Source organism: Lissotriton vulgaris, unplaced genomic scaffold (assembly GCF_964263255.1).
Source record: "Lissotriton vulgaris unplaced genomic scaffold, aLisVul1.2 SCAFFOLD_1811, whole genome shotgun sequence".
NCBI lineage: Eukaryota > Metazoa > Chordata > Amphibia > Caudata > Salamandridae > Lissotriton > Lissotriton vulgaris.
The window spans coordinates 306,695-324,305 of NW_028254384.1; the positions used below are offsets into that span (position 1 = coordinate 306,695).

At 46.1% G+C, this 17,611-nt stretch overlaps 1 long non-coding RNA gene across 1 annotated transcript in view; it reads left to right on the plus strand.

Annotated features, from left to right (window-relative positions):
• Positions 1–17,328, plus strand: part of LOC147659553 (uncharacterized) — a 40,685-nt gene extending 23,357 nt beyond the window's left edge. The window contains exons 3-4 of the long non-coding RNA XR_015307211.1: positions 4,019–4,085; positions 16,272–17,328. This is a non-coding gene — a long non-coding RNA (uncharacterized LOC147659553). The remainder of the gene's footprint in view (positions 1–4,018; positions 4,086–16,271) is intronic.
• Positions 17,329–17,611: the final 283 nt, after the last annotated feature.

Sequence of the window (17,611 nt, forward strand, 5' to 3'; positions counted from 1 at the left end):
GAGCCTTTGTCTGCAGAGTTTCAGATAGAAGAGGCCCATCAATACCTTCACCTTGCTGTCGTTCCTAAAGCAGGGGATGGGGGAGAGTTCACTATGGCTCTGCACATCAAAGGGGGTGTTCGATGTAATTAGGGGCGTGGTTTAAAACACCCAGGCCAAAAATCTGTGCTTAGCATAGTGTTCCGCCCAACTGGTATTATATTGTTTCTGTCATTGCATCCCAAGCCAGGACTATAGGCTTTGTCAATGGTTTTTAGTTGTTTCAAATAAAAAAAAAAAGCAGCAACCATGGCTTTGTGGACTATAATTTTGAAAATACTTCAGTTCTAAAATGAAGAGAGTGAAAGAACAATAACCTGTTCTTTTTAGATGCAGCATAGGCGTTTTACCTTTCATCTAACACAGAGTTCTTCAATCTTTGGGGTGTGCCCCCCTGGAGGGGAGGCGGGGGGCGCGACACCGTCTCAGGGGGTGCCCGCACTCCTCCCTAAAATCTCACCTTTGTCCTCTGATTCTTCAAACGACCATAGACTGGAGCTGCAGGGGCCCTAAGAAGGGGTGAAAACCATTAAAGCCTCATTAACAAGAAAAGACATGTGAAGTACTCTGGTGCACCAGGAAGCTCACACACGGGGTTGGGGGGGGCTGTCCTGGTTAATTCTTACAGCTGAAATGCTTATGCTGCAGTGGGAGGCAGGAAGCCTTCTCTGCTAAAACTGAAAGCAAGTAACTGACATTCATTTCATCTGCTGTGTAAGGCAAGGAGTCTCCTCTGCTCTTTAATTTGCGCTTTCAGTTTTAGCAAAGGGGGCTCCTTGCCTCCCACTGCAGCTGAAGCATTTCAGCTCTCGGAATTTAACCCCGTCTAGGGAGGGACAACTCTTCCCAGAAAGGAGACAATGTTGCTTTTTAAATTACACTGGCAGGAGTGCAATGATCACAGGGCTAAAAGGGTTTTAAGTTGCCAAAAGACAAATCCTAGTCAGATGTTTAAACAGCCTGAAAATTGCTTCTCTTGACACTAAATATGAGCTATAAAGAAGTGATGTGACTTTTCTGTCTTTATTCCCTTTTATTATCAGTCATATCATTCAGGCAGCCAGCCATAAAACACAATTTAAAGTGCTTTCTATTTATATTTTCTGTTCAGAGTATGTACATATAAGTGCTGAAAATAGAGCTTTACCACCTGGGACATCAAAATAATCAGCTGGCAACTCTAATCATAAAACTTGAAGTTTGTTGCGAGATCAGCCAAGTATTTATTTCCTTTACTCTCGATCCCTGGTTAATGCCATAATTGCAATAGCAATAGTTTACCATATCTGAAACCCTGCACTGCTGTCAATAGCATGTGGAGTTACTGCAAGTGTCTGGGAATGCACCCTGCATTCAGGCAACTTGGTCCAAATTCTCGCCCTTCACGTTCATGCTCACCCTGCACTCACAGCTATCACAATTCCCTCACACTAACCCCCATGCACTCACACCATTCACCCTGCACTCAGTGATCACTCTGCTCTCACAATGCAGTTGCGGTTTTCCCTGTACCTCAACCTGCAGCCATACAAGCACACTACCCACCCTGCACTCATGTGACACTTCACTCACCTGTCCCCCTCACTGCTCAATCTGCAATCTCACTTTACAAGCCCATCACTAACCATGCATTCATTAGTCCCACTCTGCACGAACATGCACACCCAGATTCATATGGTCACCTCACTCACCCTGCAGTCACTCCACTTACAATTCTCTCACACTGTCCCATATCTCACTGTCCACTCACATGAGCACACCTGCAATCCTCACAGCACAGAGGGTTAATGTGCCTTCTACAAGGTGTACCATGCAGATCAAAGAACTGAGGGGCATATGTTAAAGGAAGTTGGGGGGTGAGGCGTTAGCAGTCATGGGTTAAGGCTCTCCGCCACTTCAGAAATGGAAGGCTGTACCATATTTACAACAATATGGTGCAGCCTTGCGTTTCCCCTGCGCTGGCGCTACACTTAGCAGTGTAGCGCCAACGCAGACACCATTGCACCATAGTGCAACGGTGTCTGGGTGCAGGGAAAAGATTGTCTATGTACAAGAGGGGGACATTCCTGTACATAAGGAGGGGGACATTCCTGTACATAAACAATCTTTAAATACCATTTGTCTCACTTACATGTGTGCTGCTTAATGCAGCACACACAGAAATCACCAAATTGTTTTTTTTGTTAAAGATTACAAATACAAGGCATTTTGCTTTTTCCATGTGTGCTGCACAGGGAGCACACATGGATGAAGCAAAAATGAGGAGAAATAATGCATTTGTCCAGCTCAAAACCAGGTTTTCCCTGTTCTTAATTTTAACGCTGCCTCACTTTTACGTTGCCCTTGTAAATAGGTCGCAACATCAAAATCAATGCCTGTTGCAGTGGAACGCCCACCGCAACACCCACTGCCCACCCTTGCACACTAAGCATAGCATGAAAGGGGGGCTTATTTACAAGGCAGCGTTAAGCCAAGTTAAGTGGCTTAACTCTGCCTTGTAAATACGGCAATGCCCCTATCGCCACCACAACGTCATAAAAAGTGATGGTGTGGTGTCTATAGGGGCTTGTACATATGCCCCCGAGTATGATGAAACTGAGTAGCATTATAAAAAAATATATGTTTGCCGGAAAGGTGCTATAGAGATGAGGTGCATTGTTGGCGAGTGGTAGTGAGTGAAGTCATGGAGGAGGAAACACTCTTTGTTTTGAACATTATTTGCCAATTATGGCCCGGGATATGCAGGTGGCGGTCGATTATGTAGTGTACCAGATTCCAGCAATTTCTGTCAGGTGGTGGTGGGGGGGGGGGGACATTTAAAAAAATGCAGCCACTCACACAGCAACTCATTTAACCAATCACTCAAGAAGCCACTCGCTCACCCAGCCACACACACCCACGCAATCACCAATACATCCACACACAGCAACTCACTCACCTATACATCCACTCACACATCCATGCGTCCAAGGATAGTCACACAGCCCCTCATGTTAGAAATAGTATCCCTCAGTAGTGTATCCTGTATACTAATTTAAATTGTGTAGTAGATTAGTATATATGTCCTAGAAACTCTTAGAAAATACTTAAACTCATGAGATAATGTCGAGTGATGGGAGGTCATAAGCACTGCATTGTGGGGGTGTACATTATAGTGAGCTCAAGTAACTATAACTGCTGAATTTCGATGTTTTTTACGAGTGAACTCTGACCTCGAATACGTCCCAGTAATCTTGTTTTTTTCATTATATATAGTGAAATATATAAATATTCTATGCTATCACTAGATGTGTCCCCAAGAGAAAGATTTAAATTCAAGTCCTTCCTATGTTTTTAAAGTTGTTCTTTTACGCCTCCAAACTGGAACGAGATAACCAGCTTTGATATAACTTATAGCAAGAAAGAAATAGTCACATTTACAGATTCAGACAAGGCTGAGAAGACTGTTTCACAGGAATGTTGCAAGACTGTATAAATTCTCCACGCCATCCTTTGTCTTTTAAAAACGCCACACCAAGAGTACACCCTGGTTAGTTAAATGCATGGCACCTCTGGTGGTAGAACTACCAAGTTTGATTTTCAAGAACATTATGCACAATATAGTCATGAACCCAAGCTCCCTTAACAAATCTGTGAGTACCAATGGCAACCTAACCTGCAGAGTTCTAACAGAGGCCCTTAGCAAGGCAATGGTTTATTTCATTACTGTAATCCACCCTCAAGCTGAAAACAGTGATATGCAGAATGCCTCCCCTTAACATTGACTTTCACCAGAAGCCTGCCAACAGCTATACATGAAATAAACAGGGCCACTAAGCGCCAGAGGTCCGAGATGTCAATTTCAGAAGTGTCAGCTTTAAAGCCCAAGTTCTTGACTGAATTTACAAGCTCTTGACTGAATTTACAAGCTCAGGACAGATGCACACTTCAAGGTCCCGAGGTCCACATAGTGACAAACTTTATCACTTTCATTTTTTAGGGATTTAACTTGTGCCAGTGGCTACCCATCCAACACCAGCCTTAACCCAAAGAGAGCTGCTGAGGAGGTAAGTGAAGAGGGCACAAATTATAAAAGCAATCACGTGCCTAATTATACTGCAAGTGTGCCGGGCATGGAATGAGCCATGAACCCAATTAGACTACCATGGCAGATGTGACCTAATGACAAACCAATGAAAGAGAATCTAAGAATGTTGGTGGTGCCACAGTAACATTTAGATAAAAAGGGTGGATGGCCCTTGCCCAAAATATGCTATTTCTGAAAGTTTCTTATTTGATGCCACAGTTAAAATCATTTAATTTGTTAGCGAAACTAGATTCATCTCAAAGAAAATGTGATCTTTACTACCCACACACATGACGTGCTTGACTGTCAGCTGGAAAAGGTTGCTTTAAAAAAATATATATATTTTAGTAGTGTAACACCAAATGTATAGCCTTAAGACGTGGTCCCATTGTAATGATTAACTAATAGTCGTCCCTATATTTTTTTGTATTAGCACCTGCGTTTCACCTTGCTTTGTGAGTTGAACAAATGCAGTGCCATAAGCTAATAATCCATTTGTTTTTAGTACTTGTTAGATGAAAATCAATAACACAAATATTCCCAATAAAAAAACAAGCATTGGCATAACCAATAGGTCTCGCTTTTGGGACCTTTTAAGTATTTAGTTATGCAGCACAATATCCTTGGTGCAACCATATCAACTGTTGCGTGGCTAAACACTTACAATGTCCCAAAGGCGAGACCTATTGGCTATGACAATGCTTGGTGTGGTTTGTGTGTGTGGTTGTGTGTGTGGTGTGTATGTGGTGGTTGTATGTGGTTGTGTGTGTGGTTGTGCGTTTGTGGGTGCGTGTGGTTGTGTGTGAGGATGTGTGTGTGACAGTAATACTAAAATCATCTGAAAATAAAGGAACACAAACATTGAGTTTGGGGAAAGAGAAAGCACGCAAGTCAAACAGGTGCAGGAAAACTGACAACAAAACAAGGTCACTTAGCGAAGACAGCGCTGATAATGGATACATACAGCCCATGATCTTAAGAGTTTGACTGCAGCCAATGTGCACTCAAACCTGCCCCCTCCTTGTGAGTTGCACCCCATATTTCATGAGTTATAACTGCCGAACCCACCATAGCACTTTGAGATCTAAAGCGCTACATAGGTGTAATCGACTAACCAGTCGCCAACATGCTGTGCTTTTAATGAGAATGTGCAAAAGTTTCCAGCTTCCTCATCATGTCCTCATGAAAGCGCCAACAAAATGACTCCCTAAATGGTGCAACAGACATGAAGCAGCCGCTGCTATCAGAAATAAACACTGAACGTTGTCCAGTTTCGCTGTAACATTTCCTTAATGTTCCTTAAGTCACAAAACAGTAATACTAAAAGCATTTCAAAATTAAGGAAAACAAACATTGAGTTTGTGGAAAGAGAAAGCAAGTTAAAAGTCAAACGGACGCAGCAAAGCATCAACACAACATGTTTTTTGATGAAAATCAAAAGGGGAGCTGCGAAAGTGAAAGTGGGCGCTTAATGAGCATGACGAGGTTTGCCATATGGCGCCTCTGCTCCTACGCGCATGCCCGCGCGCTTGCACTGTAGCTCTAAGCTGGCCATGGTAGCATTTTTTTGAGCCCTCACTAAAAGTCTTGCCAGAACAGCGCATGCGCTGGGTCAGGCGAGACCCAAAAAAGACCACTGTCAAAAAAATAAAACTCGGATTCATTAACATGAAATAAAATCAGTTGTTTCTGTGTCATTACAAATAAATAAAACAAAATCATTATGAAGCACCACTGGTGATCATTAAGTGCGTTGCTTTACATTTGGACTGGGAAAAACCATGACAAAAACACACCCAAAACAGAAGCAGGATGGAAAGTTAACTTTAATTGGACAATAAAGTTATTCACAAACTTATTTCCAACATTACAGTGGAGGACCATCTGGCAGCAAATCTGACAGCTTACATATATTTTTAACAATGTGATATAGAAAGGCTAGTCAAATTAGAAACCCTACCATTGCCCGACACAGAAATGCTGCGCATATGTAAATGTAATGGAACAGGAATGAAGAGAGCGCAAACTATAAAGAAACAAACGTTACAGATTGTATTTACACAATGTACTTGGCTTTCCCTTACCCAGCAGCTTAAGGGGCAAGTATGTCAACTATAAGGAAATGACTGGGAAAGAAAAGGTAACACCTAGGATTAAACCATTCAGTGTATGATTCCGACCCTTATGCAAGCACAAAATGGGAGTCGTCAAACACCACAGAACATCTGCATGGCTGTGGTGTGCGAAAGAGGACTGAGTAATAATTGAGCACAAGAGTATTCAGAACTTTAGTTAGTCTCTAAGAAAGCCACAAGTAAAGCTGAGTTTACACAGCCAATAAGCAAAAAGCAGGAACAAAGATGCAACTAAAAGACAAGTTAAATTCCAAAAATAAGTCAGGTGCTCATTATCAGTGGGACACACATCTTTACAAGAGGTGAACTTAACAAAGACTTCACTAACTAGAACAGACATTTGTGTGCATTATGGTATTCTGGGAATAAGTAAGCCATGTCCTGCGAGAGGCGAACTCTCCATTCCTGGTATAGAACATCTTAAGGTGTGTGCTACACTCGGGTTTGGCTTCAAACGCTGAAAAAGATGCATATTTGGGAAAGCTATACCCCTGTGAGTTACTACGATCTGCAAGGCGCCTAGGTGCAATGAACGGGCAATTATCTGAATGCCAAAACAATCAAATTATATCCAAATATGATGATGTGTACAGCTCTAAAGTGGGGGTGCAAAGAAGCACAATGAAAATTCTAATGAGCGAAGGCTTTGGACTGCACATATGTATCACAATTTTAAGAGTACCAACAAACCAGTAATTAATATTCTGTAATTCAAAAAAACACATCAGCAAGATGTTGCTCCGCTGCATTGATGGGGTAATAAAAGGGGGCACTAAACAAGGAACCAGAAAACTATTTTTGCTTATATTGTGTGCAAATGAATACACATATCTAAATTTACACCTTGGGTGAAAACACCCTGAAGTATTTCAGAATTACTTTATTATAATCCACATCTATGTTCTCCTAGGACAACCCGGTTTAGGCATATGTTAGTACAAGGAACCCCATCCAAATTAGACACAAGAAAATCAAAGGCTCTAAACAATGTTAAGCTTGAATGATCTGTGGTTTGTTGAAGCCCTTTTTAGTCACTGGTTTTGACTATCTTAAGAAGTTGACAAATCCTGTAGTACTTTAAGCTCCCTGAAAATATTTTCACTCACAATTAGTTAGGGGAAGCGTAAGTTACACCAAGATCCTTCCCTCTTATTGTACTTCCAGCAGCTCTGCCTCCGGCAGCTCTGCCTCCGGCAGGTCTGTCCCCGGCAGGTCTGTCTCCGGCAGCTCTGCCTCCGGCAGGTCTGTCTCCGGCAGGTCTGTCTCCGGCAGGTCTGTCTCCTCTTCACTCGCCTCAGCCACCATTTGGCTCTCATCAGCTTCTTCCAACACATGTGACGCTTCCGCCGTCTCCTCCAAAATTTGATGGAAATCACCAACATCTTGTCCAGACGATTCCATAGAACAACAAAATTCAGACTGAAATTTGTGATTTACATAGTCACCCGAAAGCCTGTGGCCATCAACTCTTTCACTCAGCCTATTCAAAGCCTTTTCTGCACTAGAAATGTCTTCGAAGAGAACCAGGGCTGTCGCTGTAATGCGATCACACAGCACTTTCCTCACAGTTCCAAACCGACTGAAATGGTGCGTTAAAGTTTCCTCTGTTAGACCAGTTTGTCGAAGGCCTTTAAGACACAAACACCTTGAGGGCAGAGTCTCCTTAAATCCAAGCTTAAGTTCATGTTTTCCTAGGAGCATCCCATTCTTCTCATGAATGGCTTTACGAACACTGGAAATCTCCTCAAACTCTACAAAGCCATAATTAAAAAGTCCAGGCCCCTCTTTTATTTTAACACAATTTATTTTCCCATACCCGCCAAGAGCTAAGGTGATGTCAGCAACGGTCATTTTTTTCTCTATATTTCCAACATAGAGCTTTGCTGGGGCCTTCTGAACAATTGATCCATTTCTATTTGCAGATGTTACGCTTTTGGAAGATGGTCCATCTATCTCCTCTGAAGTCACCTCCAATTCCTTGCCAAAAAGGTGTTCTCCTTTGCTACCAGCAAGGGCATCCTCCAAATCTTTAGGATTGTAGTAGGACAGCAAGGCATAACGTTCCTCACCACTATTATGGAAGTGAATAGAAGTAATCATGCCATACTTTCTAAACTTGTGTTCAAGTCCCTTTCTCAGTTCTTCAGTTGAAAGGTCACCTGGAAATGGTTTTACTTTAAGCACGTTCTTTTGCAGTGGATACTGATGTCTTTCTTCACCAGGCTTCCCAGAAAGTTTGTCTCCTTGACTTTTATGTCTGGTGTTAGCTAAAATGAAACTAGGGGATCTTCTCACAGTTGTCTTTGAAAGTAAGGGGGGCAAGAAAGGAGACCTGCTTCTGCCACGATACGGGCGTCTAGCAGATGACAAAGACGGTGATAAGCTTCTGCTATAACCCATTTCTAGGGAAGATCCAATTCTTAAGAGAGACCGCTCTCTGTTGTGCCCCCTCCTCAGGGGACTGCGGCCTCTGCTGCGCCCCCTCCTCAGGGGACTGCGGCCTCTGCTGCGTCCCATCCTCAGGGGACTGCGGCCTCTGCTGCGTCCCATCCCCAGGGGACTGCGGCCTCTGCTGCGTCCCATCCCCAGGGGACTGCGGCCTCTGCTGCGTCCCATCCCCAGGGGACTGAGGTCTCGGATGCGTCCCATCCCCAAGGGACTGAGGTCTCGGATGCGTCCCATCCCCAGGGGAGACCGGTCTCGGATGCGCCCCATCCCCAGGGGAGATAGGTCTCGGATGCGCCCCATCCCCAGGGGAGACAGGTCTCGGATGCGCCCCATCCCCAGGGGAGACAGGTCTCGGATGCGCCCCATCCCCAGGGGAGACAGGTCTCTGCTGCGCCCCATCCCCAGGGGAGACAGGTCTCTGCTACGCCTCATCCTCAGGGGAGACAGGTCTCTGCTACGCCTCATCCTCAGGGGAGACAGGTCTCTGCTACGCCTCATCCTCAGGGGAGACAGGTCTCTGCTACGCCTCATCCTCAGGGGAGACAGGTCTCTGCTACGCCTCACCCGCAAGGGAGATAGGTCTCTGCTAGGCCTCATCCGCAGTGGTGATAGGTCTCTGCTAGGCCTCATCCGCAGTGGTGATAGGTCTCTGCTAGGCCCCATCCGCAGGGGAGACAGGTCTCTGCTACGCCTCATCCGCAGGGGAGTGCGGTCTCTGCTACGTCCCATCCTCAGGGGAGTGCGGTCTCTGCTACGTCCCATCCTCAGGGGAGTGCGGTCTCTGCTACGTCTCATCCTGGTAAGTGATTGGTTTCTGTGTCCAAGTGGAGAATGTCCTCGGCTGGGACTAATTCTAGCATGTGGAGGGCTTCTATCATGTCTCATCCTCAAAGAACGGTCTCTGCTGTTTGCATTCCTCAATGGAGCGTGGTCTCTATTTTGAGCCATTACAATGTGAGAGGATTCTCTGCTTTGCCCCAGCCCTACAGGAGAGGGTTCCTTGCCATGCCACAGCCTTGCTGGAGGGGTGTTACCGCCGTGAGCTAGCCTCGAAGAAGGGTCCCTGCCATGTACCAGCCTCAATGGAGAGGGGTCCCGCCCATGTCCTAGCTTTGATGGCGAAGGGTCCCTGCCGTATCCCAGCCTCGATGGAGAGGGGGCCCTGTTGCTTACTGGCCTTGCAGAAGAGTGATCCCTGCTGCTTTCTGGCCTCGCAGAAGAGTAGTCCCTGCTGCTTTCGGGCCTCGCAGAAGAGTAGTCCCTGCTGCTTTCTGGCCTCGCAGAAGAGTAGTCCCTGCCATGTACCAGACTTGTAGGCAAGTGATCCCTGCCTTGTGGGAGCCTCACAGGAGAGGGCAACCTGTTACTTTCCAAATTCTGGGGAAGGGTCTCTCGCCTACCTCCCATTGTGAGAGTTTGACCTCTGCTTTGTTCAAAACTTATGGGAGCTAGGTCTCTGTTGTATGCTCCTCCCATTGAAGAATAGTCTCTGCCCTTCCGTTCTTCCAGAGAGGAGTCAGCGAAGAGATTCACATTCACGGCGGAGGGATCTCTACCACCAACCACCCTCTGGTGACCATAGTCGCAGATCTGTGCCACTTGCAGGGGGCTGTAGTCTCTGTGGTGGCCCAGGGGCTCTCTGCTGAGTCCAGCGTCCATGGGCGTCGAGTCCATCACCGGTGCGCGGTACCTCATCGTGCTCAGTCGCAGAGACGAAGCTGGGTCGTCGATGAAGTTCATCCTGGCGGGCGCGGGGTCTCTGGGGGGCGCCATCCCCAGGGGGGGCAGCTCTCTGGGCTGGGTGGACATGAAGGGCGCTCTGCTCTGCCCCAGCCCCCCGGGGGCGCTGCTGGCCCACCCCAGCTGCGGCCCCGGCATGGCCATGGGTGGGGGCCGGCTGTAGGGGCCTCCAGGGTGCAGGGGCTCGCTGGGCGGGGGCCTGCTGTAGGGGCCCCCTGGGTGCATGGGCTCGCCGCTGTAGGGTGCTCTGCTGTGCTGGGCCCCGTACCCCGGCTCCTCCGGGGGGGGCCCTCGGGGCTCGAGTGCGTGGGGCCCCCGCAGCGGGCCCGGGCCGGGCTCTATCCGGTAGGTTCCCATCGGGTCCCGCGGGCCCAGGCCGGGGTCTCGGCTGTAGGCCGCGCCGGGCTGCGGCGCGCTGAGGCCCGGATACCCCGGCGCGCGGGCCCCGGCTCCGTCCGAGGCCCTCTCGCCGCCGCCGGCTCTCCACGTCGGGCCGCTGAGTCTCAGGGACATGAGGCTGGTGATTCGGGGGTTGGCCTGCGCCATCGCCATGCTCTGCCGCCGGTGAAGCTGAAGAGACGAGGGTCGGGTCGAGGCGCGGGAAGCGACGAGACCAAGCACGGCGCGCAATGGGACAATCGACTGGCTGCGGGTTCGCGCAGGCGCAGTGCGCGCAGCGGGGCAGCACCGCGGCGGCCATCTTGGAGTGGAGTGCGCCTCACGGCACAGACCGGAGGTCGGCGGAAAACAAGGGAATACACCACTGCATCCATCTGTCAGACGTTAAAAGGTATATCCTACTTAGTTAAATTGTGTAACTGTAAGGCTTACTTACAAAATCAACATTACGGTAAATATTGCTACAAAATGCCCTTTATAATTAAAAAAAAACATATGTATACTAGTTTACGATTATTGACGTTGCAGCTTCACTTAAGTTTGGAAAACCGACTTCACTGCATTGACCAGCCCCGGTTGCGGCATCATCAACGTTTTCAAAGACGGCACTCCTGCTGGGACGTAAGCACGTTAAAGGACGTTTCTTCAGCGTCGGTGCGTCGCTCGCCCCCATCTTGGGTAGGGAACAGTCCCGCCACTGTCCCAGTTTCTGATGGATTCATGGGCGGGGCAGCGAGAAGCGTGGGTTGGGCAAGGATGGGTAGAGTGCTGCTCTAGTTCACCATTTCATTATGATTCTAATTTTTCTTACTGAGAAAAACTCCCAAAACGGGGATGGAGGGCACATTCGGATTCTATATAAGGACCGGAATATGCCTCTACTTCTTTGTTGTTTATTAATACAAAAATCGACAGCACCCAATCAAAACTGACTTTTATAGTTCTTTTCAATAAACCACATTTCCCATAAACCACAGCATGACATCACTCTCTTGCACCAATCCCAATGTCTCTGCTGGTATAAATTGCATTGTCACCAGATTGACTTCCTCCTTCTTTGCAGCCAGATAGGTACACCGACCTACCTCACTAACAAACTCACTAAAGCCGGTAGCTCCCGTTCCCTGAGAAGCACGAACACCCTCCTTCTTATCCCCCCCTTCTAAAAAAGAAAACCACCTAGTCACATTCCTTTTCCGGCAACGCTCCTTGCATTTGGAATGCCCTTCCAACTGACCTTCACTGCAACCCTTCCTACTCTAGCTTCAAAAAAGAACTCAAACTACATCTTCTCAATAAATACTGGGGACCCTAATCCCTATCTGTTCTCTTCCACTGGCCATTCCTGTCCTGCCCTATTTGCATCTACCCTCTATCATCCTTACTCGCCCTTCCTTCTCGTCACTTCCCCTCAAACCCCCCCCACCCTACTTCCCTCCCTCCCTCTCTCTATTTGTGCCTTATCATATTTTTGATTATCACTTCTTCCACATTCTGATATGCTTACTTCCCGTATTTATCGTTTTGTAATCTGTTAGGCCGAGACTTATATGTTATATATGTACATTGATACTTTGTATATTCTCTGTCTTATTGACCCTCCTGTCTCAAAAATGTAAAGCGCTCTGATACCCCTGGGTCCAGCCAGCGCTATAGAAAACCTCTAAAACAAATAAATAAATATATGTGTTTATTTAATACTTGGGTCTGTGATTTTGCTATTATATATGCAGTTATTACAATTAAGGTGCAGTGCTGTCCAAGCGTGTTGTGTTTGATGTCTGTCAACCCCAACAGTTGTTTTCGGGATTTGAGTTGACTTCACAGTTTTTCCTTTCGTTACTGTGTGCTTGGCAGTCTGGTCTGCGCGTGCTGCAATGCGATCTTCACTGGTTACGGCAATCGTACTTCGTTTTACCTCATATTCTTTACATTTGCATTATTTGATATGCTTGGTAATTGTTTCAGACTGTATCTCATTGGCCCCGGGCGGGGTGCCTAGAGGCAGGGTGCTGTGGTGTGGACGGTCCTCTGTCCTGTTCCTCACTTGTGTGATTACACGCAGCTGGTTGTCATGGCCTGTACCCAGGTTGTGAGGAGATGGTGGCTCCACAAGAGCGAGCTCTGCTCCCGCTTCAACGCTCGCAGTGGAGTAGCAATTGCCTCCCCGACACCCGCACATCTGGGCATTTGATTTGTACTGGCTGTACAGGTTTTACCTGAGGGGTTTGCGACATCGTCGGCTCGGCAGCGTCTCTTCTGGCACCTTGCCTCCATCCACTGCCTTTTTCAGGGTTAACATCCCCCTTCACCTGCCAGTTTTTCACAGCAATTCTGACTGCTTCTTGCTCGTTAACCTTGGACAATAACTCAGCACAACCCTTAATGTATGGCTGACTGTCGCGATGCTCCGGAAGGGTCCCCTGTCTTCAAGGAGGAGCTTAGACAAGTAAACAGCATAGTGGAGGCTCTGGATGCTCCAGTGACCCAACCTGTTCACATGGCCTTAGTGGAGGTTGTCCAGCCAGGCTTCCGATACCTTGGGACATCTGCCAGGTCTCTGTTATCATTAGATTCCCTAGTCATCTCATCTATCCAAAGGCTTCTCCTCCCACATCTGGGACACCTACTATCCCAACACAGCACAAAGAAGCTTATGCCACTAATGGAGAGGTCCCTACTGCTCCCAAGGCAAATATAATACCAGAGAAAATTTCCATAGTAAGACTGATTCCATTTTTCCAGTTGTCTTAAAGAATATGACTGAAAATGTTTCTTTCCGACTGGATTTTCTCTGATTGTCAACCTGTGAGACCAAGAAGTGATGATAGAATACCGGTTAGAGTTCTGTAGTGGAGAGGCTTTACCGTCTTAGGAATCTCTTCTAGAAAAACACATGGAGGGTAAGTTTCGACTCAAATGAAGGCTACCTCTGTTTTCCAATACTGTTTCCCTTGCCATTATTTGTTCACTTGGTGTGATAAAACAGATGGCACAGGCTCAAGGTACTTCCTTTCTGTTCCCCCACCTCCTTCCCTTAATATTGTATTCTGATGATACAATACATGCGGTTGTGGTTTCGGCAGTTGAACAGTTCAGCCCAACTCCTTCAGGACCTGGGCATCCTGCTTCCATGCCAGCGCAATCAATTCTCATTCTCCCTCGTTGCAACAATTCCTTGAGTTTCAGCTCAGTTGCTCCTCACTACCACATGAGCTACGCACTGTCCAGAAGGGATTTTGCTTCTCTTCACCAAGATACAGTGTACTCAAGAAACTTGGCCAGAGTGGTAGGCCGTCTGGTTTGTTCAGGTTATCTTTCCGTCCCTCTCCTCTACTGGACGCCTCAGCGCCTATGGTTCAATCTCTTCTAAGGTGAATAGCTTACTTGGCGTTGATTGGTCTGATGCCAGAGTCTAGGACAGAGCTTCACTGATGGGTTTTTTCTACACATGACTGCCTGGTACGACAGTGCCAATTTAGGCTCTCTGTAGACTTCTTTGTAGACTCAGTCATTGTGTCGAGGTGAAAGGCCATGTACTGAAAGATCTCTAACGGAGGCGAGTGGTCCTTGCAAGAAGCCCTTCCATGTGAATTTCATGGAGATTTTAGATTCTGGTACCACAAAACCTTGGTCCCTACCTCTACGCAGCACGTTCAGCTGGATGTGGCCAATATCGTAACTGTCCATTATATAGACAAACTGGGAGAGTGAGATCCACGCATTTAACAGTGAGTGTAGGTCGACCTTGTTTTAGGAGTTTTTGCTTCATATTTCTGCGACCCCCAGCAAGGGATTCTTCCTCTCATGATTTTCAAGAGTCCCAGGGTAGCTCTGGTCAGTGCTGTGTAGATAGCTTGGCATCTGCCTGTCCACTCATGTGAGGGAGTTCTTCTTTGGCAGATCAGATCCGTTGGCCCTCACCACGGATGCCTTCCTGTGAATTTGGAAAGTTTTTCCTGTGTTACGCTTTCACCACATTTCTGGGGATCCTGAGAGTATAGGTATATACTCTCAATTACCAAATGGGACCAATACATGTTATTCAGCTAGGGAAGACTCACCCTGTTCCTTGTACGCTGGAGAGATCCTAGGATGGCCCGATCCTGTTTCCCCTCCCAAATCTTTTTTGGGGCTGGCGATCCTGCAACACCTGTCTTCCTGCATGACTGTTTTCATTTCATGGCCCTGCATACCTCAAGACACACTCATTCGTCCCAGACCTTTTGGGTCTATCTAGTCCTCTTCTATCCAAACCCTAGTCCAATTCTGTCCATATGCGGTATGCCTCAGCCTGAATGAAGTGGTTAGGCTGGTACAATGCACAAGTTTGGGACCCCTAAGGGTCCAAGCTCCCTCTGTCATCCACTTCCTAGCAAAATGGCATTCCAATGAATTATTTTAACTTTCCATGACTACCTTTAGCTGTGAAATTTCACAATATTATTTTCTAATTGAGGATGACCAATTGATGACCTTCCTCTTGTCAATAGAGACATCCAGGGTATTCCTGTAGTCTATCCTCTTATTCAGACAGGGTCAGTCCTTCTGAGATGTCAATATTATCCCCAGGTTTCATACGGAGACGTCATGCCAACTCTGATTTATCCTGGAAGCATTTTTCAATATAACTGACCAGTCGGCTTTGTTTGTTTCCCGAAAAGCGTGTTGGTGGTCAAAATCCTAGACACCTCAGGTACAGGTTTTACCTAGACAGGGTACCCTTCACCATGATTAGCCGGTCAAGGATGCTTTCTAAGTAGACTACTTACATTGGTATTCCAGGTGATTTCAGATCATGCATAGTGCCAGATCGAGAGAGTTACAACGGAAACACTAGGGAGTCTCATCAACCATTAAGGGATCACCTTTTTAGTATCCTTCTGATAACTTTCTATCCAACCCTTCTGGTGCCTTAGCACGCGGGGTGAGATGGTTTCTCGCTACAGCAGGTGTTGATATCCCTAAATTTACAACTTACTCAATCTGAGGGACTAGGACCTCAGACCCTACAGTCTAGGTTTTCATCTCCAAGATATCCTTAGAGCAGAGAGCTGGTTTACTGATTCTGTTTATGGAACCCTTTACTTCAAGCTGGTTTGGTTGGGGCCACATTGGGTTACAGTTGCTTTGAACAAGCAAAATCCAAAGCCTCTGGTCCTCACATAGAATACATTGTTTTCTAGCTAACACATCAAGAATTTCAAATTCCAATAAATACTCAGACACGAGGATTATCAGCCCCTCACTTGTCAAATAATAGTGGCTTATCATGCTGCAGTGTTACATTGTTTATATTATCCCACACTCATGTACTACAGTATTGATATGTGTGTTTTTATCCTACATGACTTTTAGTATTATGTATTATGGTAGTCATATGTGAATGTTTTTACCCTACAAGGAATTGGGTATTAAGATGGTGTTTTCTCTGTTCGCCCCAGATTTTGACTGAAAGTCCGAATAGTCGACTGGATAGAAGTTTCAGTTCTTCAGGACCCTGTTGGTTTCATGGATGTCTTTAATTCCCGAGTCTTACCCTCAATGCTTTACTAGGATTGAGGCACAACAATCATATCCAGTTGATGGAGGGCGTTATTTTTGAAGTTCTATCAGCCGTTGAGGTGAAGAGGAAGTCGATACGGCGAAAACTGCAATTTGTACGAGCAGAGAACATTGGGATTGCTGCAAGAGACGTGATGTCATGCTATGGTTTATGGGAAATGTGGTTGGGGAAAAAAAAAAGTATTTTTATTGGCTGCTGTTGATTTTGGTATTAATAAACAGCAAAGAAGGAGAAGCATTATCCTCGTCTCTGAGTCCTTAATAGAATTTAAAATTCTTGACACGTTAGCTAAAAAATATTTTTGTCTGACCAGAGGAGTAGTTAAATTCAGAGTGACTAAAAATTACCTGGCGGAATTTATTCATGGTTGTTTTACAATACACATTGGGACCAATTTTCTAGATCTTATGTGTAGCGTGCTCCCTAGCCAAGGAGCATGCGAAAGAATACATTTTTTTCTAGCTATCGCATCAAGAATTTTCTATCTATTAAGGACACAGAGACGGGAATTATGCTTCTTTTTCTTTATCTACTAAAATACAGCAGCCAACGAAAACAATACACAGAAATACCACATTTCCCATGAGGCCTGTAGCCCATTTTCCACCAATCGGGACCACCAGTCCATATCTAGTGCCATGAAACCACGGTCTTTCCTCTTTCTTTGCAAAACCAACAGCTTCCACCATAAATCAAATGATCTGACTCAAACGTAAGGCAACTTGGTCCAACATGATCAGTCCAAGCACTCAGCATTTGAACGTCAGGGAAAATTGGGAACCTCTGATCCATCCTGCAACTCCAATGGAATCAGCCAGCTGAACCAGGACACAATATACACCGGTTTGGAGTTCGTGCTTGTGAGGCAGAAAAAATGTAAATGTAACATCCCACTTCTAACAGGAAAAATGCATTAAACAGGTGGGCTAACATCAAACATGGATTATAGTTGTCATTATCACCATATATATATAAAACCTTGATCTATCTAGCGATCACCAGTAGGTAGTTATAATTAGGATGTAGTTTCCATAGGAAGAACGTTTTTTCATTTGGCAATAACTTTGGCTTTGTTTGAGGAATCTTCGCAAAAGTTTCAAAAATTATTTGCCAGTCACTTCAGCCGCTGTCCTGAAAATTTCATTGTGATCCGTCAAGCGGATGGCCAAGTAAAAAGGAGGGGGGCCCAAAACACGTTTTCACCATGTTAATTTCTAT